The 27,726-nt window shown below is 43.5% G+C and overlaps 1 long non-coding RNA gene across 1 annotated transcript; it reads right to left on the minus strand.

Moving 5' to 3' along the window:
• Positions 1-241: 241 nt before the first annotated feature.
• Positions 242-27,681, minus strand: LOC128349890 (uncharacterized). Its single transcript, XR_008319057.1, has 3 exons — positions 27,517-27,681; positions 10,952-11,079; positions 242-534 (listed from the first exon to the last, which is right to left on the minus strand). It is a non-coding gene; the product is annotated as an uncharacterized LOC128349890 (long non-coding RNA).
• Positions 27,682-27,726: the final 45 nt, after the last annotated feature.

Here is a 27,726-nt window from a genome sequence, read left to right on the forward strand (position 1 = left end):
GGATTAATTTCGTAAATAGAGGGACCACTGTACACAAGCAAGGTGTATTCAAAGAAAGAGAGATACCTGGTTATCAGTTCCAAAGCTTTATTAAGGTACAACTGGGGAGTTTCAAAAAGAAAAAAGGGATTAGGTCATGGATCTTTTAAGAAATTGCCTGGTGTTTTACAGAAAGTAAAAGGGAGGTTGGTTAGAAATCTTTAATGAAAGTGCCTGAGGAAGAAGAGTGGGGAGGGAGGCAAAGAGGTGAGGGAGCCCAGAGAGAGAGAGAGAGAGAGAGAGAGAGATGGCTAAGCCTTACCCTATCCTTCCAATTGAGCATTCGGTGTGCGGAGTTCGATTTGGTGCCTCCTCGGAAGTAGAGCGCAAGACAGAGCAAAGAAGGGAGGAAAAGAGAAGCAAACAGCCGTAGCATGCTGCGTGAGAGTCCACTGGTGTAACAGAATCCTCTGGTTCCATATTGTCTTCTCAGGGCTGATATACTCCAAATCATATCCTGGGGCAATATCAAGGCAATTGCAAGACTGTATTTGTCTGAAGGGCAGGGAAATAGAAGCATAACAAAGGTGTCCATTGCTAAAGTGAACGAATCAGTGCAGGTGTATATAATTGCTGTATATAATGGCAAGTGACAAAATTGCTGTATATAATGGCAAGAGACAAAAAGATGACCCAAACCAAGCATGGGTAGTTTTACTTGTTTGGTAAAAAAAACTCTATGTATACTCACTCGCTCAAAACCTGGGCGTACCAGGTGCAACAATGCAAATCTTTTGTTTTACTCTCCTTATCTCTGCCGGTCAATTTACCACTCCTTTGTATCTCTGCTTAATTTACCTAACAGGAGCAAAACGGCCACGTATTTGCTCATCTCTGCTGAGCAATTACATCCTATTGCTGGACAGACACATTACTGCCCTATATAGTTTCCTTTTGATGGTCTACTAGCCGGCTTACTCCAAAAGGAAGTGGTCTGTAACATCCTTTTTCAGTCTTTGACCTGGAGGCGTGTTGCCAAACTCTGCCTGTGCTAATGACTTTCCTGTGCCAAGAGGATGGAGCTGCAAAGGATGCAACGTTACTGAAGGCGATTTGCCTGTAGCTGGGGCTTGTGCTGAGTCATGGAGAGGGGTGCCTTTTTGCATGACCCCAAAGTACTGCTATTAGAAACATTACTGAGAACAAAGTAAGTATGAAATCTTATGCCAAAATGATATTTGATCAGTAGTATTTCAGTGCTCTCTGCAATTGACTAGACAAGGGAATCTTTTATGAGAAAAGCCCATTTTCAAACAATTAGCTTGGGCTGTGTTACACTACTGCTGAATATCCAGAAGATGTCACTGTTTGTCTGTAGAAAAGAGCTTTTGCCATTTAGTGTTAGTGAAGACAGCAATCATTCCCAAATGTACAGATTTCTCTTTTTAAAAATCGTCTCTTTTACACCTTATCTACGAGGGATGTTCATGAAATGGATTTTGCATTTTGTTTCAAGCTTGAAATAAAATGCAAAATAGCCAAAACATTTCGTCGAAAAAGCGGTTGAATAGGTTGTTTCGATGAAACAACTCAAAATGTTTAGTGTTTCGGCCATAGGGAACAATGAGGAAACACGCCATTATTCCCCCTGGGTAGCTCTTAGGGACACCAAAGTGGGTTGGGTGGTAGGGCATGATGGATGCTACCTACCATGCAACCCACAAAAGAAATGGGCAAGCAGGTGATTTTAATCACATTTTTAACCTTTCCCCCAAACTTCCAATTATGGAAGTTTTGGGCAAAGGTTACAAATTTGGTAAAAATTGCCCACTTGCCCATTTCTTTTGTGGGTTGGGTGGTAGGTAGCACCCATCATACCGTACCATAGAACCCAAATTTAGTGTCCCAAGGAGCTATCCATAGAGAACAATGGGGTGTTTTGAGTTTCCCCGTTGTTCCCTATGGCCAAAACAAGCTATAGTGCACACAAGATTTTCATTGAAATTTGCAATGCATTTTGCAATGCTGCCTTGAAAAAACACTGCAGAAGCACACAGTTAAAGGGAATCTGTCCCTCCCAACTCAGAACACACATTTCAAACATAGTCCAAAAATGGCCAAAAAAGAATAACTGACCAGAATCCACAGCCAGTCACAGTGCCTGCGTGGCAGTAACATCATTGGCACAAGTTGCTCTCCCACACACTATTTATTATTTCTTGTTTACACAGTCAGACAGGTGTTATTGACTGGTTTGTTTTATCCAGACATCAATTCCTTCCCAAGGGCCTGGGATGGCTGAATTTTATCATCAATACTGTTGGTTATTATAGATATCGTCACAAAATATAGGCTGTTCCCAGTAAAGTTGCTTTTTGTAATTGGCTGATGGTGATTTCTGTGGCCCCTATGGTGTTGAGATGCTCTTCGTTGTTTTGGAATTGCACCTAGGGTGCCAATTACCACTGGGATTACTATTATTTATTTATTTATTTATTTACACAGTCAGACAGGTGTTATTGACTGGTTTGTTTTATCCAGACACCGAGTCCTTCCCAAGGACCTGGGATGGCTGAATTTTATTATCAATGTTGTTGCTGTTGTTATAGATATCGTCGCAGAATATAGGCTGTTCCCAGAAAAGTTGCTTTATTATTATTATTAACACCTTACTTCTCAGCATTGCAACAGCAGCACCCTTAGCAAGCATAGCCATAAACTCAACTAGAGCAACTTCAGCCACATTTTGACCAAGTACACTTTGAAATGGAGATTGCAGAGCAGACCAGAGCAATGAGTGAAGGACAAGTTAGTCTCAAAGACAGACACTGAGCTCACGACAGCAGTCACCAATACATCTCTCTCTCTCTCTCTCTCTCTCTCTCTCTCTCTCTCTCTCTCTCTCTCTCTCTCTCTCACACACACACACACACACACACACACACACACACACACACACAGCTGCCACTGTCCATTTCTTGTCATAACACTATCTCACAAACAAAACAAACCGCAACTCAAGTAAGGCTTGCACCGAAGTTCTGCCTTTGTCAATCTGAGATCCAGCAAAACCAGATAGTTATAGCAGCCATAGCACTCATATTATACTGGCACAGCCGTGGCAGAAGTGTTCGCTCTAATTTTTTTCATCTGTGTGTAGAATGAGTTTTGTTCTGAGCAGCAGTATCAAGGCAGTGCGCGCACACATGTATTCAGAGTGGGACCTTCCTGATTCAACCTGAGCGGGATCTAAAATTAACTGAACAGACATCAAAAACCGTGTAAGCGCACAGACATGTGCATGCTTTAGAGGGAACACTGTGTGCGCCAGTATAGTTAAGAAGGAGAGTAGTTTCAACATTTCACCATAGTAAGTCCTGAACATTCTATTGCTTATAAAACCAAAATCATTTGTTCCTGGCCATCAGGACACATTCAATAGGTGACAGGTTAATTTGAAGACCAATTGAAAAATGGCTTAGATAGAGCAGTTTAAAGTTTATCTCTTTTGAACAGGGGTTTAGAGGGTTGGTGATGTTCTTTTGGACTGAGGAAGTGGTTTTTAAATGATTTTATAGTCCATTTGCATAGTTTCAGCCTTTAGACTGCATGCCAGAAAAGTGCCTTTTGTATATCCCTCTTGGACTATTTGATGTTATTTCATATATTAAAGCATTTGTTATTTTTAACTATCATTGTTTTTTGTGTTTAAGAAAAATAAAAAAATGCAATACAGATTTAAAGTGGACACAAATTACCTGCTTCTTATTCACTCCCGAATAATCATGAGGTGGGAATAATCACACTATCATTTTACTGAATCCACTATTTTTGTGTAATTGTGCTTTTTTGGCCGGGGAGAGTGTTACTTGATCTTAGTTTAAGGTTTCAAAGAGTGTTTGGTGTTCAACATCAGGAAGTTCTATCCTGTTGTTTGAGTAAAAATATGTATAAAAAGTATAAAAATATGTAAAATAAATAAATAAAATAAAACAAACAAACAAACCACAGTGTCTAATCAGATTTCCCTTTTTAAAATGCCTGGAAATTCAGTAATCCAAAATCCTTCAGTTTAAGATGAGAGGGAAAATGCCTTATATTTTTGCTTGTGCTCTAAAAAGAATGGAAATTACAAGTTAAGGTGCCCTACTTGACTTACGCACTATATACAGTGGGTATTGAAAAGAATCACCCCCTTCGATAGACCTTAAATTCTGGTTCCCTTACATCCTGAAATGAAAACACAAAGAAAATTCCCTTCACCAGCTGTACTTATCCAATGCAACCTATAACATCCAACTGAAAAACATCACAATTACAGTCCAGAAAAAGTGTCAGAAATAAAAAACAAGAATTACTGAGATTGAAAAAGGATCACCCTTCTACCCTAACAAGAGCCCCAGTCCCTGAGGCAGAGAAACACCCCCACAACAGGATGCTGCCACCTCCATGCTTCACTGTAGGTATGGTGTGTTGTGGAAAAAATGTGGCTTGTTCGGGAGGGTCGCAAGGAGAAAGCCACTTCTCAAGAAAGGCCACATTAAAGCTCATTTGAGCTTTGCCAGAAGGCACCTTGAAGATTCTGATGCCAAATGGAAAAAGGTCTTATGGTCAGATGAGACCAAGATTGAACTATTTGGCATCAACACCAAACAGTACACCTGGCGTAAATCCAACGCAGCTCACCATCCACAACACACCATACCTACAGTGAAGCATGGAGGTGGCAGCATCCTGTTGTGGGGGTGTTTCTCTGCCTCAGGGACTGGGGCTCTCGTTAGGGTAGAAGGAAAAATGGATGGGGCAAAATACCGTCAGATTCTGGAAGAAAACCTGCAACCCTCTGCCAGACAGTTGAGGATGGGCAGAAGATTCACCTTTCAACATGACAACGATCCGAAGCACACAGCAAAATTGACCACACAGTGGCTGAAGGGGAAAAAAGTGAACGTCCTCATGTGGCCCAGTCAGAGCCCAGACCTAAATCCCATAGAAAATCTGTGGGGAGATTTGAAGATAGCAGTCCACCAACACCTACCATCCAATGTGACCGAACTTGAACAGTTCTGTATGGAGGAGTGGGCAAATATTGCTCCGTCTAGAAGTGCAAGGTTGATAGAGAAGTATCCCAACAGACTCAAGGCTGTTATTAAAGCAAAATAATATTAAAGCAAAATTTTGTGGTTCAACAAAATATTGACATGGGGGGTGTTTTGATCCTTTTTCAGTCTCAATAATTCTTGTTTTTTATTTCTGACACTTTTTCTGGACTGTAATTGTGATGTTTTTCAGTTGGGTGTTATAGGTTGCATTGGATAAGTACAGCTGGTGAAGGGAATTTTCTTTGTGTTTTCATTTCAGGATGTAAGGGAACCAGAATTTAAGGTCTATCAAAGGGGGTGATTCTTTTCAATACCCACTGTAAGCTGTAAAGACTTTGTACAGTCTGGTATATGATTAATGCTTTAGAATTGAGGCTCCATGCACTCACATTTTGCCTTGATCAGAGATGCATCAGGCCGAAATTTCTCAGGGGCATCTCTAGGAAGTGATTAGAGAAACTGCACCTGTTAAACGTCTGCCTGCATGCATCCCTCCCCAGCCCAATGTCCAACTGAAAGAACAAGGTGAAGTGTGGGTGCATGAAGCTGCATTTCTAAAGCCATCATCATATACAAAGTCTGTACAAAGTCTTTACAGCTTATATGGCACGGAGGTTAAGATGGGTACCTTAACCTGCAATTTCCATTCTGTTTACCTAGACAATACTCCTGCCTGACCAGTAAGTACAGGTGAAACTCGGAAAATTAGAATATTGTGCAAAAGTCCATTAATTTCAGTAATGCAAATTAAAAGGTGAAACTGATATATGAGACAGACGCATTACATGCAAAGCGAGATAAGTCAAGCCTTAATTTGTTATAATTGTGATGATCATGGCGTACAGCTCATGAAAACCCCAAATCCACAATCTCAGAAAATTAGAATATTACATGGAACCAAGAAGACAAGGGTTGAAGAATAGAACAATATCGGACCTCTGAAAAATATAAGCATGCATATGTATTCAGTACTTGGTTTGGGCCCCTTTTGCAGCAATTACTGCCTCAATGCGGCGTGGCATGGATGCTATCAGCCTGTGGCACTGATGAGGTATTATGGAAGACCAGGATGCTTCATTAGCGGCCTTCAGCAATTCTGTATTGTAATTCTCTCATCCTTCTCTTGGCAGTGCCCCATAGATTCTCTATGGGGTCAGGTCAGGCGAGTTTGCTGGCCAATCAAGCACAGTACACTGTATACTTTTCAGAGGTCCGATATTGTTCTATTCTTCAATCCTTGTCTTCTTGGTTCCATGTAATATTCTAATTTTCTGAGATTGTGGATTTGGGGTTTTCATGAGCTGTACGCCATGATAATCACAATTATAACAAATTAAGGCTTTACTTATCTCGCTTTGCATGTAATGCGTCTGTCTCATATATCAGTTTCACCTTTTAATTTGCATTACGGAAATTAATGGACTTTTGCACGATATTCTAATTTTCTGAGTTTCACCTGTATAGGGGCGTGTCAGTTTAACTTGCAGAAGGAGGAGCGGATTCCAAGCTAAACTGAATCCAAATCAAATTGGTCCCAATTCAGCCCAATTCTGTTTGAGTGGATTCTGTTAGGGATTCTGTTCCTATTTAAGTGGACCCTGAGTCAGATCCATTTTGGTCTCTAGAGCTCTGAACATTCCTATAATTTAGCCCCATTTCTTTGTTAGGAAATATCTCAGCTTAGCTAGTTTAAATCTAGCTAAATCCTGCTCTCTGAATACAGATTTAGTTTTTTTGGATATGTAACTCCACCTGAACTAACTCCACATGAGGCAACATTGTGTTCTGCTGGGCAGATCCAAGCATTAGCAACCACAAAGGAAACAGACTCCAGTCATTTTGAGAAGAAGCAGAATTTTTGTGCTACAGAATTTTTAGGGGTATGTATTCATGTTTTGAACAAATGAAACCCAATACCAATGCGTTCCAACAGTATCAGTTTCCATTTATTCCAAAACAAGTGCACTATGGAAGGAATGGGACAAGTTACAATAAATGGGAGTCTGTTTTCAGATAGGCAGCTGTCAGTTTTCATGGTGGCAGCCAATTTGTTAACTCACACTGCCCTGTGATGCTGCTGCATCCCAGGGCATCTAAGTAATAAAAATGGTTGCAACAAGAAGGTGGCTGTGCATTGGCATGCCTGCTTCAAGCTACATTAACTAGTAAAATGTACATTTTTGCTCCAGTACAATTAAAAAGTTATGAACTGAGAAAAGGAAACCAAATTACATGTAGGTTAAATTAAAATAAACGATTTAAATAGTTTTAAATGCTTCAGAATGTTAAAAACAAAAATAAAAAAAATATCTTCAACACAACTATCAAGGAGAGAAATCTGGCACACAAATATCAATTAACAGCTGGAGGATCAATGGCCAAAGGTATGGATGTAAAGGGATATGAGGGTGGAGTGATAAAGGAGACAAGCATGGAAAATGGTGAAGTTCGTGGATATGAAAATGGCTAGGAAGGTAGAGTAGGAATTTAAGGAAGGGTTCCTCATAGGCTGAGCAATGAGAGAAGTGAATTATTTGGGGTAGAATGAGAGAGGTAAATGATTTTGTGGCAGAGATCTGTAGAACTGCAAAAGAGTTGAAGTGTGATAAAAGAAGGCCAGAAGAGAGCAGTCAAGGTGGGATGTGTCAGGCTCACACAGGTTTAGAAACATGCAGATGGTTTAGGTCAGGTCCCAGAATGGACAGGCAGGGATCCACGGGGTTGGGTGCAGTTGAGGTACAGCACAGTGAACAGAGATTTGACGGAGGGGGAAGATCCAGGTGTTACATAAGGTGAAGCAGATGGTTGCGTTCCCAAGAGCAGTATTTCAGGAGGCAAAGGAGAGTAGGCACATAAGTCCACGTGGCTACTCAAAGATATGAGTTAATCATGCTGAGGAACCAAGTAGCAGTTACACAAAGTCAGTCAGGTTCCTATTGTTTCCCCACATCACATAGGGCAGCTTCACACGTAATGGTGACAAGTATGCTTCCACCAGCTGCTATTCCGGGCAAGCTCATGCTCCTGGCATGAGACGCTAGCTCCCTACCATTTGTGTTGTTCAAATGCACCGTTGTTGAGTGACCGAGCAGCACTTCCCTCCACCACCTGACATCCACTACCCAACTTCAAATCTTTCGTGGGTGGCAGAGGAAAGTACTGCTTCATCACCCAACACTGGGTTCAGACCACATGAAAGGCAGGAAACTAGTGGCTCACATTCGGAAAACTAGTGGCTCACATGCTCGTCAGGAACCAGCAATTGGTGGAGCCCAGGGCTGGTCTGAGTGTCCATACTGCCTGAGGCAAACAGCCAGACTGACTGGGGCATCCCTTCCCTCCGCCCCCCGCCGGGCCATCACTGCTCCATGCCTTGCCTCTCCCTTAGTGATTGCTGCCATTTCCCAGCTGGCTAGTGCAGCATTAAGTGGCTGGATAGACTCTTTTTTTTCTCACTCACTCTGAGTGATTTTGAACAGAACACATCCAATTGCTGCAGTAGCCTGCTGGGAAATGGGAATGGGAGGCACATGAGCCCTGATGCCAACCCGCTAATGCGATAGTTGGTTGAATTGGCCTCCGATGAGCTGCACTTGTACCCTGATGTTGACATGCTGGTGTTAAGGGACATGCTCAGCATTAGTGTACACCAGGCCTGCTTGACTTAGGCCCCCCAGCTCTTTTTGAACTACAACTCCCATAACCCCCAGACACAGTGGGCCAATAGCCAGGGATTATGGGAATTGTAGGCCAACATCTGCAGGAGGGCCGAAGTTGAGCAGCCCTGGTGTACACTGACATTGCCCAACACAATTTCCCAGCCAGCTAGCACAGTGACTGGATGGGTTCCCATCTCTCACTTGGAGAGAGCAAGAGAGAAAAGAGCCTATCAAACCACCTAGCACTGCACTAGCTGACTGGGGAATGGCAGCAGACAGCAAGGCTGGGAGCTATGGATGTGCATGGACCTGGTTTGGAGGTCCTTTATGGGCCTCCAAACTGGTTCAAAGAACTGGTGGTTTTGCCGGTTCAAAGGCAATGGGGGTTTCCTTTAAGAGCGGGGGGAGGGTGCACTTACCCCTCTGGCCACTTTCACCCCACCGCTGTCATATTTTTTAACAGCCCATCGAGGCGGTAGCATACCTCCCTGCTGCCCTGATGCCCTCATCTTCCGGATATGACCAGAAGTTGCTGATGTGCCTGTGCCACCTTCGAACCACCCACTGCGGTTCCGTGCACATCCCTACTGGGAGCAGCAGACAGCAAGGCAGGTGAAGCAATGACCCCACGTGCAGAGGGGCAGGGAAAGATGTCCACAAATCACCATCTCATGGTGTGGGCACCACATGAAGCCATTGCCTCAGCTTGTGCATGTGCCACAGCAGAATATCTGATAGGAAATGTCCATGCTCTTTGCTGCTAAACACATCACACACATACATAAGCATGAAATAACCTTGTTAGCACAGTCACAGAAAAATTTGCAGAATCATAACCTAAACCAGCCTCAGCACAGCAACCCTTCAGTGGTTGTTGGTGTCTACTTTGTTTCTTTTTAGATAATGGGACAATCTTTTGGGACAGGGAACCACCTTATTCATATATTATTTATTTTTCTATATAAATCACAGTGAGAATTTTGTTGAAAAGCAGAATATAAATATTTGTTGTAGAATAGCAGTAGCAGTAGTAAATAGCTCCCAATCTGTTATGATCATAATCATAAGCTGTTGGAGCCACAGAACGTTTATAATGTTATAAAAATGCATGGTCTTTTCACAGGGACTACAACTGAAGGGGATCGGTGTTAGTAGGCATCTTGTTTTACATCCACAGAACTCTGCAAGTTCATGAAGATCTGAAAATCCCAGATTATATTATCTTCATATACACGGTACAGCACCCAGACTAAGTAACTCATGAAAGAACTCTCATAACTATTTCAATTTAAAAGTTTAAGTTAATCAAGACTCAGTAGTCTCATTGGCTAACAACCTTAGGTCGTTCACACAATCAAAAACTGTGTTCTGCTGGGTTTGGGAGTTGTATGTGCTCCCAATTTTCGGTTGTGTGGAAGCAAGGTAGGAGGAAAACCTGGGTAGCCTTTCCTCCTACCTTGCTTCCATGCAATCACTTCTACCCAAGTTTCACTCTTACCTTTCTTCTATACAACCGAAAATTGGGAGCACACACAGTTTCCAAACCTGGGTAGAATACAGTTTGATTGTGTGAATGACCTCCTTGACTACCAAAGCACATTCTGAGCATGCTGCAAAGCCTCTGCCTCCACAGCTCCATCAGTTCCTTTCTGTGTGCATTTTTATGTAACAGAGCCAGCAGGCACTTCCGCTAGAGTGCTTTTCTGCGCTCCCAAAGCCCTAGGTTGCAGTAGTAAGACGTTGCTGAGGTTCTGCTGTGTACTCAGAGATACTATTTACACACAAACTTTGGTAGTCAGACTGCCAGCTATTGTTTTTGATGGTGCTAAGTCATGACTAGTAGTCTAGATGCTATCCATTACAGATACATACTGAGCAGCAGTTTGGCACAGATAGCTAAAGTGTGCAAAGAACTGTGTGCAAAAAACTGCAGGAGCAGCAGGAATGGTGGTGATGCACTTGTTTGCTGACCAGCTCGAACCCTTCTGGGGCTATACTTCATTATTTCAGGACCCTAGTGCAAACAAGGCAAGTCACTGTTGTAATCTTGAGCTTCCATCATATTTTGTTGTTAGTATCCAAGCATTCTCTGATTTAAAACACTTTGCATACAATTGTGCATTCAAGTCCATTTTTCCCTGCAATCTCATTTCATGGTTTCACAGCTGCCTTTGTAGCTACATGGCACTATTCTTAGGAATAGCACTGTACCTGGTAGAAGATCCATCTTCTGAATCTAGGCACACATACTATCAAGTTCCTTCTATCTTCATTCATGCTTAAAAATGGCATTTCCAGTCACAACTGAAGATGGCTATATTCCACAAGTATCCTTCCATCTTTAAAAAGAAAATCAGTGAAAGAGATCAGTGAAAAAAATCAGATCTTCTATAAATTTGGTCCACAAACCTGAATACCACTTCAATGTTCAAAATGTCTGCTTTGGCATGTGAATAAATTTACAAAACAGATCTCAAAGAACTTTTACACAAGGGGAAAAAATGGTTTGCTCCCAAATGTGGTTGGGTTGCTAAGGAGTGATTCATTGTTTTCTTAGTTTGGCATATTTGCTCTATATATGCTTAATATATAATAGCAGGGGTGTAGCAAGGTTGGAGTGGGCCAAGAGACAAGATTTTAAAATGGGCCCCTCGCACTCCCACTCATATCCCCATTATGAATATGGTGAATATCTAGGTCACACAGAATCCAGTTTTTTTTACTCTCTGCTACTGCCGATCTCGAAGAGACTCAACATCATTCAAGGGGGTGCAACATGGGCGGGCGGGGAGTCATGTGACGTGCCGCTGGGAAACCCCTCAAGGCAGTGGGGCCCCGAGATGACTGTCTCCCCTTGCCTAATGGTAGTTACACCCTTGTTAATAGATAATTAGCTAGGTGGCTTTATGATTATCATATATGCTATCTGAACAGAAAATTTATAAGTAGTTATCTGTAAACAAAAGCCTGGATCCAAAGTATTATCTGCACCATTTGTGCAAGCATGGGGATTTTTTAGCTCCACCTTTCCAGCAGCAGATGCCGGTGCCCTAAAGGTTGGGAGCAGTCTATAGCAGCTCTCTAAGAGGAATAAGGGGGTTCAAAAATCATTTGACCTAGTTTGCATGTAAGCATCTATGCATCCAAGTTCTAGAAAATCAAAACCAAACTGCTGTTTTTCAATTGACTTTTTAACCCTTGTGGTCAAGTTACACAGCTTTGTACAGGACATCCATCAACAGGTTTACAATACCAGTACTAGGTTTACAATTTATTATTTATTTGATTTATATACCGCCCTTCCAAAGATGGCTCAGGGTGGTTTCCATTTATCATTTCCATTTATCATCATTCCATTTATTATTTCCTTTTGTGCTGTGTGCTTTCTTTACTTTTCATTCACCAATAGTGATAATGGCTGTTTTGCCTTTCTTATTAAAGATTCTGTTTTAAGTACTTAACTTTGAATGACTGGTGACTTCTTCCATGAATAAGAAATGACATTACACAATTAACCCATGTACACTTCAAGCAAGAAAATATAGTACACTTCCTATGTTATGTTCAACATACATTTAATCTCTATATAGAGTCCTTTCTCACAACTAGTGAGAAAGGGCTACTCTGTCTGCAGGGAGGAAGTCCAGAAAAGCTTACCACCCTACAGAAGATCCTCCAGGCTTTCCTGTGCGGGTGGCTCACCTGCCCAGATGAGCATCAGCTGCTCATCTGCCAGTGGCTCTGGGGGTCAGGGTGCCAGGATGCATCACACCAGCCCCTGGAAATACCATCATGCACTGTGTGAGTGTGCGGTACATTCTGGGGATCCCCCCTCCCCTCCTGGGCTCCCCACAGTCTGGAAGCTCACTCTCCTAATCCCATTTTAGAGGGAGGCTTCACAGGCAGGTTTGTCGCCATGGTGCCGCTAGGATAGGACCCAATCCTGGCAGTTCACACCTGCGTGCAAAATCGGGTGGGGCTCCCTTAGCCTGGTTTTGCATGCACGTGTGAATAGTCTCATAGAGTTCTATGTACACATACGGTCATTCACAGATGTTCAGGGCATGCACAGTAGTACACTTCCTACCCGTATCCTGCATTTGAAGGGGTCTGTACCTATATTCACCTGTAAAATGAAAACACGTCTAGTCATTCACACAAAAACATAGGAACATAGGAAGCTGCCATATACTGAGTCAAACCATTGGTCTATCTAACTCAGTATTGTCTTCACAGACTGGCAGCAGCTTCTCTAAGGTTGCAGGTAGGAAACTCTCTCAGCCCTATCTTGGAAATGAATTAATGTCCTACAATTTTGGAAACTGGATTTTCGTGAATGTCCATAACATGTCCAACCTCCTGCAAAAAAACTCGGTTTCGCTTTTCGCTCTATGTTGGCAAAAGTCAGCATGGGGCATAGCATGGTGGGGAAAAGGTTCTTTCAATGGTAATATCACACAAGTATTGAAAAGAGACCACCTGGACTACTTGAGAGATTTGTTATTCACACTAAAAAAAATGGAAGGTTGAACCGGATCTAAAGGATCCTCCTCAGTTAAGAAGCTAAGGAAAACAATATGGAGAGATTCTAGAAGTGGCTTTTTTAAAACCTGATTTAGAACGTAAACGCTACAAACACCGCACTTCACAGTCCTTGTTACATCCTGATCACCCTATCGCTCTCTTTAAGGAGAAAAAGATTCCTTTTCATTTATGGGAAACGAGGTGGCGTTTATACCACCAAGTACTGCCGCTTAACGCGGCTAAGCCATATAGCTCTCAGAGGACAAGCAAGAGCGTCCTAAAATCACCTGCAAACAGAAATCTAGTGAGCTAGACAAGACATTCAGGGAAACTCACTCACATTTCTTAAAAGAGTGTGTGGTAGCCAAAAGAGTGTGGCAGGGAGTAAGCAAGTTGTTAGAGTGGCCTGATTTGGAAAAACAGACTTGGGAAGAACTAACCTCGGGTTTGAGCGATAGAACCTCTTTTCGAGGTCCCAGAAAGAAACCTTCAAGGAAACGGGACGGAATAGGTTGCCATTATACTTGGGAATTGGAACGTCCCCCTTCTCGTAATCAGGTTAGTAAACCTGTATGTCATTTATGCAATGCTCCTGCATAGGAATAGGGAGGGAAGACGCGACCAAGAGGTTCATGTAAATGAGACAGTAACTTTCTTCTGGAAAAGTTTGTATGGTTATGTGCAAAAAGACAAGTTTATCTCTTCTAAACAGCAATGGGACAAACTGTGGAAATGGACGTTGGACATAACCCTCCCTTGTAATCCTCCCCCCAACCAAATCTTTGTTTGTAAATCTTTGTAGATATATGATGTACAAACAACCACTTTGTATATAATTGTGCTTAGGTAACATACTGTATGCTTTGGTAGTTTGTTGGTTCAATAAAAAAATCTTGTCCTATTTTTTTTTTTAAATTTTTTGTCCTATCTTGGAAATGCCAGGGAGGGAACTTGGAACATTCTATTCTTCCCAGAGCATCTCCATCCCCTGAGGGGAATATCTTACAGTGCACACACATCAAATCTCCCATTCATATGCAACCAGGGTGGTTGCATATGAATAACCTGCTTAGCTAAGGGGACAAATCATGCTTGTGACCACAAGACCAGCTCTCCTCTCCAGGTACATGTATATAAACATTTGTACACATGTATAATGTAATTTCTGATTAGGGCTAAAATGCTACAGAGAATTAACACACTGCTGAATTTGAAATCCAGGACCCATAAATATATTCATCAGTACAACCCTTCTAGTTTTAACTTGACAATGACCCTCAGACTTAAATCTGTTACCAATATGAATGGTCTCTGAACTAGTTATTTTTGACAACTATATACATGTTCCTCTCAGATTAAGGATCCAACATGAAATACTTCAGAGAGACCAATTAAGCGTTCAAGGATTGTCAATGACTGGGCTTTGTGCATAGCAAACATTGTTGGGACATTCTGTCATGCAGTTTTGACAAGCATTACTATTTGATCTCATCTCATGCAATTGGAGCTAAGGTTTATGCAATGCATCTCTGTTTTAAGTCTACTGTTTCATCCCAGCTGTTCATGATTCAACAGCTAAATAAATTGCTCTCACACATCTAGAACACCATAGTAGTGAAGGTCAGTAAACAAAGTTTATCATTAGCTAGATTTCACTTTGTGACTACAGTCAAAGATGAAGATTCAATCTCTATAACTATGAAAGTTACAGAATTTAAGTTTGAATAACCTGGATTTTAAGAGATGTATTGTATATCTCTTACATCTACAGTAAGAGATATACAGTATATACAGTACATCTACTGAAGTGTTTATCTTTTAAAAATGTGTGTGTGTGTGTGTGTGTATACACACACACACAAATATTGCAGACATAACCTTAGTAACTCTTATATGAGCCCAGGAAGTGAGTATTATTCTGAAATAATAAGCAGAAGGCTTAGGCCAAGAATAAAGATAATACTTGAGCTCATTTCAGTCAGCCCTGATGTAAAGGATGGTAAGAAAGGATAAGCTTTCACCACCCATGTGTTGTCTTCACCTTTTTTATGTAAAAAAAGGCGAGTAAGGCAAACATGTTAATAAAAAACAATTAAAATCTAAGCAATTTGAACTAAAGCTGCTATACCTGCAGGGACACATAGGGACAGCTCAACGACATACTTTGTAATCCACCCCAGTTTAAGTTGGCGGGCGTGTGAACACTTAAGGCTGAAGTGGGCTAACTTGTGAGGATGGTAATTATAGTGAAAGAAAGGAGGCATATTAGTTCTTACCAGAACAACTTATTTAAATTAGAGAATGAAAGTTTCCCTTTATTGTAAACTAGTATTTTTAAGCCTGTTAAAATAATGGGCGCTAGTACCTTTTTGTTGTTGTTGTCCTTTATTCCTTCTCCGTTTCTCTTGCCCCCCCTTTTTTTATTTCTCTCCCTCTTCCTCTCTTTCCTTTCCTCTTTCTCCCTCTCTTCCTTCCTTTCTTCCACTTTTTCTTATTTTTTTTCTTTCTCTTTTCCTCTTTTCTTTCTATAATGGGCGTGCTCTTTGGGGCTGGCGGTTTTTTTGTTTTTGTTTTGTCTTTCTCCCTCACTTCTTCTATTTTTTCCTTCGTTCTTTACTTCTTTCTTTCCTATTTTCCCTTTCTCCCTCCTTGTTTATTTTGTTCTTTTCTCTCCCTTCTCTCCCTTCTCTCCTATTCCTTCTTTTTTTCTTTTCTTCTCTCTATTGTCCTGTCTCCCTCCTGCACTCCTTCTTTTCTGTCTGTCTGTCTGCCTGCCATACAGAGCTCCTCTCTGTGCAAAGCCTCTCTTCGAACTGGTGTTTTGGTTGCAAAGGACTCCTATTGCGTCCTTGCTTCCATAGCGGCAGTTCGAGCTGAGGCTTTGCACAGAGAGGAGCTCTGTATGCGAGCTCCTCTCTCCTATTGAGAATAAGGACTCCTTACCAGGTAAGGAGTAATCGGGCAGCTGGGAGGGTGGTCGGTCGGCGGCGGCCGCGGGGGCATTTTTTGGGCCATTTAGGCCCTTAATCATGTGGGGGGGGGAGCGGGGAAGGAGGAATTGGCCAGCTGGGAGGGTGGGTGGTCGGGCGGCGGCAGCGGCGGCCGCGGGGGCATTTTTTGGGCCATTTAGGCCCTTAATCTTGTTGTGGGGGAGCGGGGAAGGAGGAATCGGCCAGCTGGGAGGGTGGGCAGTTGGTTGGCGGCCGCGGCAGCAATTTTTTTGGCCATTTAGGCCCTTAATCATGTGGGGGGGGGAGCGGAGAAGGAGGAATAGGGCGGCGGTGGCAGCACGTGCATGGGCCGTTCGGGCCAACATGGCCGCCCGTGTCTGGGCGGCCGTATCTTCTCCGCAATTTTTGGGGGCCATTTAGGCCCTTAATCATGGGGGGGGGAGCGGGGAAGGAAGAATTGGCCGTCTGTGGCAGCTGCGGCAGCAGTTCCATGGCCAACATGGCCGCCCGTGCCTGGGTGGCCATGTCTTTTTGGGCCGATCTGGGCATGCGCTCCACGCATGCCCAGAATGGCCCAAAAAGACATGGGCAGCACAGGCAGCACAACCGCACAACGAAGGGTTTTATGGTATAGGATTAACAGATTTTTCTCTTCTCAAACAGGTGGTAGAGACATCCTGTACAAAAATGCATAACTACTCTCTAATGTGCTATCACTATAAAGCCTGGTTTACTGTCAAAACCAACAAAGAGCTTTTCACCTACTCACAACTGTTCTCCTAGCCTTCCTAGAAAATTAACACTATCAGTTACAGGAGAGGAGAGCTGGTCTTGTAGTAGCAAGCATGACTTGTCCCCATAGCTAAGCAGGGTCTGCCCTGGTTGCATATGAATGGGAGACTTGATGTGTGAGCACTGCAAGATATTCCCCTCAGGGGATGAAGCCGCTTTGGGAAGAGCACAAGGTTTCAAGTTCACTCCCTGGCTTCTCCAAGATAGGGCTGAGAGAGATTCCTGCCTGCAACCTTGGAGAAGCTGCTGCCAGTCTGTGAAGACAATACTGAGCTAGATGGACCAATGGTCTGACTCAGTATATGGCAGTTTCCTATGTTTCCTATGTTTCGTAATAGTGGATGAACCAAATAAAAGCAGAATTATTTTCACTTTTTTATGTACTAAACAGTATACTAAGTACAAGAAATTATCTAGGTCATATGCCATTTAAAACCACCTTACATAAAATGTTACACCTAGACAATAATGTCAGTGGATGTGGATAATGACCTTGATTGCCTTGTACTCATGTTGAAACATCCCCATCTGATCCTATGCTTGTTTGCTCAGAAGTCACAGTGAGTTAAAAAAAACAACCCTATTCAAGTATGTTTAGGATTGCAAGCACAAATTTCATTACATAATAAAACAGCTACCATTCATTATTTAACGGAAGCTCCTTGATGGGGCATTTTGAGTGGGTTGTGGTCCAATATACTGGAGCTCTTCTCACAATCAGTGAGAAGAGCTTACAGGCTGTCTGCAGGAAAGGAGGGGTTAGCTTACTTTCCCCACAGATGATCTCTGATGGGCCCCTGGGTGGGCGGATTATCCGCCCAGACAAGCGGCAGCTCACCTGCAGCTCACCCGGAAGCTCTCTGTCACCGCTGTGTGACACCCCTCCTCCAGGAGCCCCAATTATGTACCATGCAAGTGCACAGTGCATTATTGGGATCCCCTCTCCCGCCAGGTTTGCCAGCCACGACTGCTTACTGACACAAGGTCAAAAAAATTAAGTTAAGCAAACACTCGCTATCCTAACCCCAGTTTAGCAGGAGGCTACTTTGGCGGGTTTGCCACCATGTAGCCACTGGGATTTGGTGTGATCTTGGTGGTTCACACGAGCATGCAAAAATTGGCTGGGCTCCCTTAGCCTAGTTTTGCATGCTCGTGTGAACAGCCTCATTATCTAATCAAATGCTTCATGGAAAATGAAATAAAAAGAGATTAAGAGGAGGAGGATATGATGCTGCATTTGATACCTTGACCTCAGGCTGCTTTACTTAAGATGAATTTCTTTAACAAAAAATTGTGTGTTAAACTTTTAAATAAATTAGCACATAGTCCTATTCTTATTTATCTAGGATAATCCCCATGAAACATAGTGGGGCCACTTATGCTATAATCCTATGTAATCAACAGAATTACACCATAAGTAAATACCATATGAATGAATCCCATATGTGATGTGTGATGAATAGCATGAAGTGTTCATAGTTGTGTGGTAAGCTGATTCTCTTAATTAGCTCTATGTACTTCTCTGTAAAGAACATTAAAATTACTGGTCATGTGGTTCACACCTGTTGCAAACTGTTCAGTGTTGAATCACACAACCAATAATCATGCAAGTTTTTTCACCTTAAAACTTCTTAAGATGCAGTTCTTTGAAGTTTTCTTACTGTTTGAATGGCTGTTCTTATGTAATTCAACCAAAAGTTGTTGCTGCAGATTAAAGCCTTTGTCTCAAAGCAAGCTCACATAAGGAAAAGAAATGCTGGATCATCCTTGTTGAGCTGCCTGGGTAGCCTTTTCCTAAAACTATTCTATATTCCCGGTAGGTTTAAAATACTGCCGCCGCCACCACTCCTCTTATCAACAGAGCTTTAACCTCCCTGGGCTTGGAGTGGATTCCCAGGGAAAACTCTCTTTATTTTGCTATTTTGCTTTATTTTGCTAATCTTCCGCATGCAAGCTTAAATGGGATGAGAAAAACTGATAGCTGCTGAGTGCTTGAGGATGCTTTTGCACCAGAAAAATCCCCCATGCGCCCCACTTTTTCTGGAGTTAAAAACCAACTTGGAGAGGCATGTAAAAAGAAAAGAACTATTTTTTTAAATTCAGTTACTACAGATTGCTTCCGTCTGAGGCTTTCTCAGCTTTAAATTCAGTTAAGAATACTTAGTAGGATTACAAAAATAGGTTGTTTTAATGCACGCTTAAATGTTTATAGCAAATGTTTTGCCATGCCGTAGGTAGGATGGGCATAGGCTAGTGTTTCTCAATTTAATTACATTACAAGTAAACAATAATAGAACAGTATATGCAAAAGCACACACCCCAAAGAAATATAACTTCTAGCACAAAGTCTGACTAAACAAACTTCCCCCTAAATTAATCTTCTCGAAACCAAAGCTGAGGCTTCCTTCCCTTGAACTCACCAAACTCCTGATGAGAATTCAAGCTTCCTGCCTTCCTGTCTTTCAAAGAGCAGCTGAGTTATTCTCCTGCAGCCAGCTTCCATAGCTACATGTCCTTCTCAGCACCTCCAGCTTAGCTTCTCCTCTAACAAAGAACTCCCTTCTTCCTAGCAACAACTCTGCAGGTATCTCCAGGTAGGGTTGGAAAAGACTTTTGCCTGAAACCATGGAGAGCAGCTACCAGTCAGTGTGCTATGGACCAATGGTCTGTCTCAGCAGTTTCCTATGTTCTTAAGAAATAGGCCTCTACAAAGAGGAAATGAAAGTGCAATTGCACAAGGAGAGGGGTTGCTGGTAACCTTCCTGCCTCACGCCTTGTGAGCGGTGGATTGGGTGCTCCTGCACCAACCACTGCAAGACTTTGGAATGAGGTTTAAGAAAAAGAGCCTGCTTGCTGGCAGCTTATTTTCATTGCCCTTGGCCAACTTGCAAGGTGGACAAGGCAAAGAAAAGAGAATACCAGCAAGCTACCTCTGCTCATCAATCTATGTAAATGCTTCAGGAGGTGAATGATTCTGCATTTTGTACCTCTGCCTAAGGTACCCAAAATACTTTGGACTGCTTCTGCCTATAGAATGGCCTACCAATCATCAAACCAATCCTGTGCAGATTAACACAAAAGTAAGCTCTGGATTGTGCATGCAGGTAAGTGTGCACAGGATTGCTAGGCTGTGTCCTCCTGATCAATTTTGCACAAGCATGCATGCCTAACTACTTTCACCAGCCAATCAGACACGTAACCAGGGTGAGGCAGACAGGGCACGTGCCCTGAGCGCAGCTGAGCAGGGGGGCGCAAAGTGCCTGCCATGCCCCCCCCAATTTATTTATTTATTTATTTATTTATTTTCGAGTCCAGCTGCTGCCGTGCTACACAACTTGCCAGTCGCAAGATCTGTCCGGGCGGGCACTCTCGGATTGGTTCCTGGCAAGCGGAGGAGTGTGCGCCATGCGGCTGGATGATGACGAGCAGCACAGTGTGCTGCCCTCCTGTCGTGTGTGCTGCTGCTGTTCATGGCCTGGCTGGTTGCCAACGCGAGTGGGGACAACAACAGGCAAAACTGTTCTTAACATAGGAGCCGGGGAAGGTGAGGCGGGCTGGCAAGAAGGGGGGGGGACCTTGCAGCCTGCAAGCCCCCACCCCACAACTGAGTCTGGGGGAAAGGAGGATGCATGCTGGGCTGGGGCATGCACGGGCAGGCGGGTTGCCTAACCACATAATGCACCCTGCTCCTCCTCTTCACTCAGCCTTCATTGTTGGGCTGGAGCAGAGGTGACATCCTCTTTCTGGGTGGGAGAGCAGAGGTGAGGGCAGGGCTGGCGGGCGTAGCTCTGAGTGCTCCTGGGAGCCGGTAGGGAGCTCTCTGTGACTGACTGGCGTCTCTCTCTCCCCCGCTCCTGCTTCGGCTTGCCCGCTGGATGTGTGTGTGTGTGTATTCTGTCTGTCCACCCGCCCCAAAAGGTATCCACTAATTGCTGCTCCTTGATTCATTCCAAAGACCACAAGACTTTAGTCAAGAACTCTGAGAGAGTGATTTTTTTTTTTTTTTTAAGAAGCAGGACATACATTTCAAAATAGCCCTCATTTATCTTCCTCTCTCTCTCTTTTCCCAAATCCCCTGTTTTCACTACCTCTCTCCATCTCTTCCTCAAATTTCCTAAGGAAAGAGGTTGAAAATCTCTTGCCTCAAACTTTGGACATGATCCAACCCAAAGTGAAGCATGCTTACGCTGAAGTGATTTCAATGGGAAACACACAGAGAGAAGCACGTGCTTCACTTAAAATACAGGTGAAACTCCGAAAATTAGAATATCGTGCAAAAGTCCATTAATTTCAGTAATGCAAATTAAAAGGTGAAACTGATATATGAGACAGATGCATTACATGCAAAGCGAGATAAGTCAAGCCTTAATTTGTTATAATTGTGATGATCATGGCGTACAGCTCATGAAAACCCCAAATCCACAATCTCAGAAAATTAGAATATTACAATGGAACCAAGAAGACAAGGATTGAAGAATAGAACAATATCGGACCTCTGAAAAGTATACAGTGTACTGTGCTTGATTGGCCAGCAAACTCGCCTGACCTGACCCCATAGAGAATCTATGGGGCATTGCCAAGAGAAGGATGAGAGACATGAGACCAAACAATGCAGAATTGCTGAAGGCCGCTAATGAAGCATCCTGGTCTTCCATAATACCTCATCAGTGCCACAGGCTGATAGCATCCATGCCACGCCGCATTGAGGCAGTAATTGCTGCAAAAGGGGCCCAAACCAAGTACTGAATACATATGCATGCTTATACTTTTCAGAGGTCCGATATTGTTCTATTCTTCAATCCTTGTCTTCTTGGTTCCATGTAATATTCTAATTTTCTGGGATTGTGGATTTGGGGTTTTCATGAGCTGTATGCCATGATTATATTATAACAATTATAACAAATTAAGGCTTGACTTATCTCGCTTTGCATGTAATGCGTCTGTCTCATATATCAGTTTCACCTTTTAATTTGCATTACTGAAATTAATGGACTTTTGCACGATATTCTAATTTTCCGAGTTTCACCTGTAAGCTGAGTTCCTTAAAAGTTCTTACCTCTGCTTGGATCGTGCCTCTTGTTGTTGTTGTTATACAAATAATGTTGCAAAAGTGAAATTCTTTCTTCTGCTAACCCCCTTCCTCACTTTTTCCACCTTCATGGACAAAAAACAAACGCACGCTCTTTGCAAGCCAGATCCCCTGCCTGTTTTCCTCCTTATTAAGTCCCATTGAAATCACCGAGACTGACTTCCAAGTAAGCCCAGTTGGGGATGATTTCTTAAGCCAGGTGGAGAGCAGAAGTTGCAGCTTTGCATCACACTCTGGAAGTGGGAAAGTTAAGTTTGCTCTGAACTCCTTCTTACCTGAACTGAAGTAAAACCCTTTAGTGAAGGACAGGAGCACTACGCCGGTCAGATCCACTGAAGAAGATCGGGATCTAACAGCTGCTCTATGAATCTGTCGCTTCTCTCTCTCTCTCTTTCTCCCCCCGCCGCTCAAGGACCCCATCTACCAGTTGCTCTGTCCCCACTCAATTATAATTATCCAGTCTAAGAATTAATGATAATAACATTTTCTTGATAAATTAACGAGATAATCCAGGCACACGGTCCCTAATTACGGGACGCCAGCAACAGCTCTCAGGATCATTTGGGTTGATTAATTTTCTGCATGATGGCGATGAAAGAAAACATTATCTAGACAGGGAGAGGGAGAACCAAGTCTTGGTGCTTCCACCAGGTTAACTAACAGTTGGAGACTCTGAGTAAACACCTTTTCCCTCAGAAACCCTGTTTAAGATTTTGGGGTATGTGTGTGTTTAAGATTGTGGGGCGCTTCTGGATAGGGTTATTAATCTTTTTTAAAAGCTGTAAGCCACCCTGAGTCTGTTGGAAAGAGTGGGAGGGATATATACCCCGCCCCTCACACACACACAGAGTCCTTGGGGGCACCCGCACCTGCACCTTGCTGTGATGCGGAAGAGTAGCAAACCCTCTCCAAGCATGCCCCCCCCCGTGGGGTCATGTGCCTGTTTTGGCTTCAGTCAGTCAGAGCACTAAACATTTCCCACGGGTCAGGGACAAGACTCAACTCTGAAGGCAGCCGCGAGTCAAACAGCCTTTGCTGTGCAAAGCAGGGGAGGGGAGATCTAAGGGCACTGAAGCAAATCCAGGGGCGTAACTATAATAGGGCAAGGGGAGACAGTTGTCTGGGGGCCCACTGCCTTGGGGGGTCCCCCAGAGGCGTCACATGACTGACTCCCCCAGCTGCGCTCCCGTCGGGGCTTCCTTCAGTTGTATTCATTCTCCGAAACTGATGTGAGTGTTAAGACCTGGAGCTACCAGAACAGCATGTCTTTCTCTATTATTTATTTATTTATTACATTTATAAACCGCCCCATCCAGAGGTACAACAACTTTTTAAAAGACATAAACCCACAGTTAAAACAATGCTAAAAACAATATAAAAACAATTCAAAAATGAATAAAACTATTTAAAACCAATTCGAATACTTTTAAAAACAACAACACTTTAAAACTCTTGGAAGGCCAGGCCAAATAAATAGGTTTTTAGGGCTCTCTTAAAGGCTGACAGAGAGCCTAAACTGTGGATATCTGCCGGGAGTGCTTTCCATAGACCAGAAGCAGCTGCAGAAAAGGCCCGGTTCTGAGTCACCACCAGACGTACCGGTGACAACTGGAGACAGACCTCTCCAGATGACCTCAACGAGCGATGGGGATCATACCGAAGAAGGCGCTCTCTAAGGTAACCTGGACCCAAGTCGTTCAGGGCTTTAAAGGACTTTGTATTTCAGCACTTTGTATTTCGCCCGGAAACATATCGGCAGCCAGTGCAGTTGTTTTAAGACAGGCATAATATGGTCTCTCCGGGTTACCCCAGAGACCAATCTGGCAGCCGCATTTTGGACTAACTGAAGTTTCCGGACTACATACAAAGGCAGCCCCACATAGAGCGCGCTGTAGTAGTCAAGCCTGGAAGTTACCAGCTGATGCACCACTGTTTTGAGATCGTTCTTTTCAAGGAATGGATGCAGCTGTCGAATCAGCTGAAGCTGATAGAAAGCACTCCTGGCCATAGCCTCCACCTGAAATACCATGGCGAGGTCTGGATCCAAGAGCACTCCCAAGCTGCGTACCTGTTTCTTCTGGGGGAGTGTAACCCCATCCAGCACAGGAAATCTAACTCATCGCTTAAATTTTGATCCCCCACAATGGGCACTTCCGTCTTGCTTGGATTCAGCTTCAATTTGTTATCCCTCATCCAGCCCCTTACTCCCCGTAGGCAGGCATTTAGGGAGTGAATGCCATTTCCTGATGATGATGATGATGATGATGATGATGATGATGATGATGATAAGGAAAAATAGATTTGGGTGTCATCAGCATACTGATAACACCCAGCACCAAATCTCCTGATGACCTCACCCACCAGCGGTTTCATGTAAATATTAAAAAGCATTGGTGACAAAATGGAGCCCTGAGGGACTCCATATAATAGCTCCCGTTTTAAAGAGGAACTGTCACCAAGCTCCACCATCTGGAATCTGTCTGATAAATAAGAGCGGAACCACTGCAAAGCAGGGCCTCCTATCCCCAATTCCCCCAGGTGATCCAGAAGGATACCATGGTCGATGGTATCGAACGCTGCTGAGAGATCCAAAAGAACCAACAGAGTCACACTCCCTCTGTCGATTCCCTGGTAAATGTCATCCATCAGGCCGACCAAGGCAGACTCAACCCCATAGCCTGTTCTAAAGCCAGTTTGAAATGGGTCTAGATAATAGGTTTCCTCCAAAACCACTTGGAGCTGGTTAGCCACCACTCTCTCAATCACCTTACCCAACCAAGGGAGATTAGAGATTGGCCTATAACTGTCCATCACTGAGGGATCTAGGGAAGGCTTCTTAAGAAGTGGTCTAATAATTGCCTCCTTCAAACAAGGAGGCATCCTATCCTCCCTCAGCGATGAGTTAATGATATTAACTAAGCCATCCCAAACAATCTCCCTGCTAGATAAAAGCAGCCAAGTCGGGCAAGGATCCAGAGATCAATGACATGGACAAGCGCACCCCAAGCAGCTTGTCCATGTCATCAGGCATCACAGATTGAAACTGATCCAATCTAATACTGCAAGAGGGATTGCTGGACACCACCTTACTAGACTCCAGAAACACTGGAGTCCAAGTCGGCCGGAATACAGGAGATTTTGTCTGCAAAGAACTCATTAAAAGCATCACAGCAGAACAAAGTCCCCGGGGATCGGTTTGAATTGGAAGGAGCCTGAATCAAACTCCTCACAACCCGGGACAGCTCTGCCAGATGCGAACCCGCAGAAGCAATGCGCGCAGACCAGAATTGTTTTTTTGCTGCATAAACCTTTTGCCGCATAAACCTTCAAATGGGCTCTATGCTGTGTCCTGTCACATTCAAGCCAAGTTCTCCTCCACTTGCGCTCCAGTCACCTACCTTGCTGCTTCAGACCCCGTAACTCCTCTGTATACCAAGGAGCCACTTTTAAAGCAGATCAGAAGGGACGCTTAGGAGCGATTGTGTCTACTGCTCTGGTGAGTTCCATATTCCAGGTTCCCACCAGGGCCTCGACAGAGTCGCTGGCAGGACCAACATCAAAACCCTTCAAGGCTTTTTGGAATCCTACTGGATCCAACTGCCTTCTTGGGTGGACCATCTTAATAGGTCCTCCACCCCTGCAGGGCTGGGTTGTGGCTGTGAAACCAACCTTAACCAGGTAGTGGTTAGTACCATTAAATGACTTGCATTGTCCACAATTTACAAAACCTTTTTAAAAATTGCACACACACACAAAATAATAATAATAAATTTTACTATGCTTTTTGTCACCATTATTCAGCCTCATTTAAGATTTCTTTACTTCATGAGCTGATCTTCAGTGAGAGGGGGAAGCATTTTAAAATCTTGTCTCTGGGCCTACTCCAACCTTGCTATGTCCCTGAGCAAATTGCTCTGGGAGTAGTTCAGATTGGTCTGGATATTTCTGCCCCAAATCTATGCTGCTTCAAAGTATCCCACAAAGGTTAAGATAGTTGCCATGCATCCACCTGGAAGATTTTTATGTCAAAAGTCCCATTGATCTTGGTGGAACTTTCTTCCAAGTAAGCCTACCCAAGTCTATTATATCCAAGAACCCAACACTTGCATGCCCCAAGAATCTGTAGGGCTTATTTGTCTGCTTGTTTTAAAATGTATACAAAATTGCACAATGACACTTCAGTCCTTAAACCCACTGGCACCAATCTAGCAGATTTTATTTACTCGGAAGTAAGTCCTGTGAACCCCATGGAATTTATTCCCTACTAAGTGAATATAGGGTTGTAATATTAAACTTGACTCATTTTCTCTGGAGTAAGGATATTACGTGGACCTAAGTGACAATCCACTTCATTTACTTCCTTGTAAACATGTGCAGCCTGATCCTAGACATCTTTACTGGAGGCAGGAAAAATTGCAGTCAGTTCAAAGTGACTAAACTCACTCAGTGTGGGCATAGTGCCTGCTGAGCGTCTCCCCTTTCTGCCCCCTCCCCTCTGCGTCATTCCTTTCCATGATGGAATCAAATCAAAGTCTCATTTACCAGCTCAGTGTCGCCCAGGAAAAAGGCAAAGGATGACTCTCAATTATTTCATATAGTCTGTTTGATAAGTAGTTATTATTACTCCTTTTAATTAAAGTCTGAACTATGCCTGGTTCTAGGGGTCATGTGTTGGAAACAGACAGTGGAGATAAATAATTTCCATGGAGGGTGGTGGTTTTGATTTATTATTATTTTTAAGTATAACTAAATTGAATTACATTAAATTAAATCTTTTTAAAGATTGAGAAATGCGCATAGAGCTTCCTGATAGTCTAGACCAGGGGGTCTTCAAACTTGTTCCCCAGATGTTGTTGGACTACAAATCCCATTATCCCCAGACACAATGGCAAAAGACAGCGGATAATGGTAGTGCAAATAGCAGATTCAGGGATGGGAAACTGCTTCTGCAGAGCTTCAGAAGCAGTGGAAAACTTCCCCCACTCTTTTTAGTTCATTTGTACTGGCAAGGCTTTCAACTTGATTTTCTCTTGATTTTGGATTGGGGGGGGCAATTTCAGTGGTTGCCCTAGGTGCCATTTCCCCTAGTTACGCCTCTGCATCCAATACAAGGTGGAGCAGTGACTGGGCTGTAAGCAGGTTTACTCGCAAGGAAGTCCTACTGATTTCAGTGGGATATACTTCTAGCAAGCGTGCCTCCACGTTACTGCTCACTAAGAAACAGATGAAGAGAAGTCCCCCTACAGACAATAAGTACATACACACATATACACACTAAAGAAGTTTATGTCACAGCAAGTCAAGTAGCCTTTTAAGGAGCGACAAGACCTTTTGGGAGGGTTGGTTTGCTGTAACAGCCCAACACAGCTACCCCTCCGCAACACAGAAACATACACGCACATGCACACCTTTCTACCTACAACTGCAGACGCACACATTCCTTCACTGTCAGGGTTCCGTTTCTATTTACAAGTCTGTGAGCCCAGCCGTCATGAAGCGGCAGGGGAATGGGAGGAGCTGAAGCACATTCCAGGGCCGGGCAGGTTTGGTTGAGGCGGGCGGCGGCGCTTACGCCGCCAACCAGCTAAGCGACATGCACACACACAACTGGGCCTGAGCGCGCCCTGCTC

The sequence above is a fragment of the Hemicordylus capensis genome, chromosome 3 (genome assembly GCF_027244095.1).
Source record: "Hemicordylus capensis ecotype Gifberg chromosome 3, rHemCap1.1.pri, whole genome shotgun sequence".
In the NCBI taxonomy this organism is placed as follows: Eukaryota; Metazoa; Chordata; class Lepidosauria; order Squamata; family Cordylidae; genus Hemicordylus; species Hemicordylus capensis.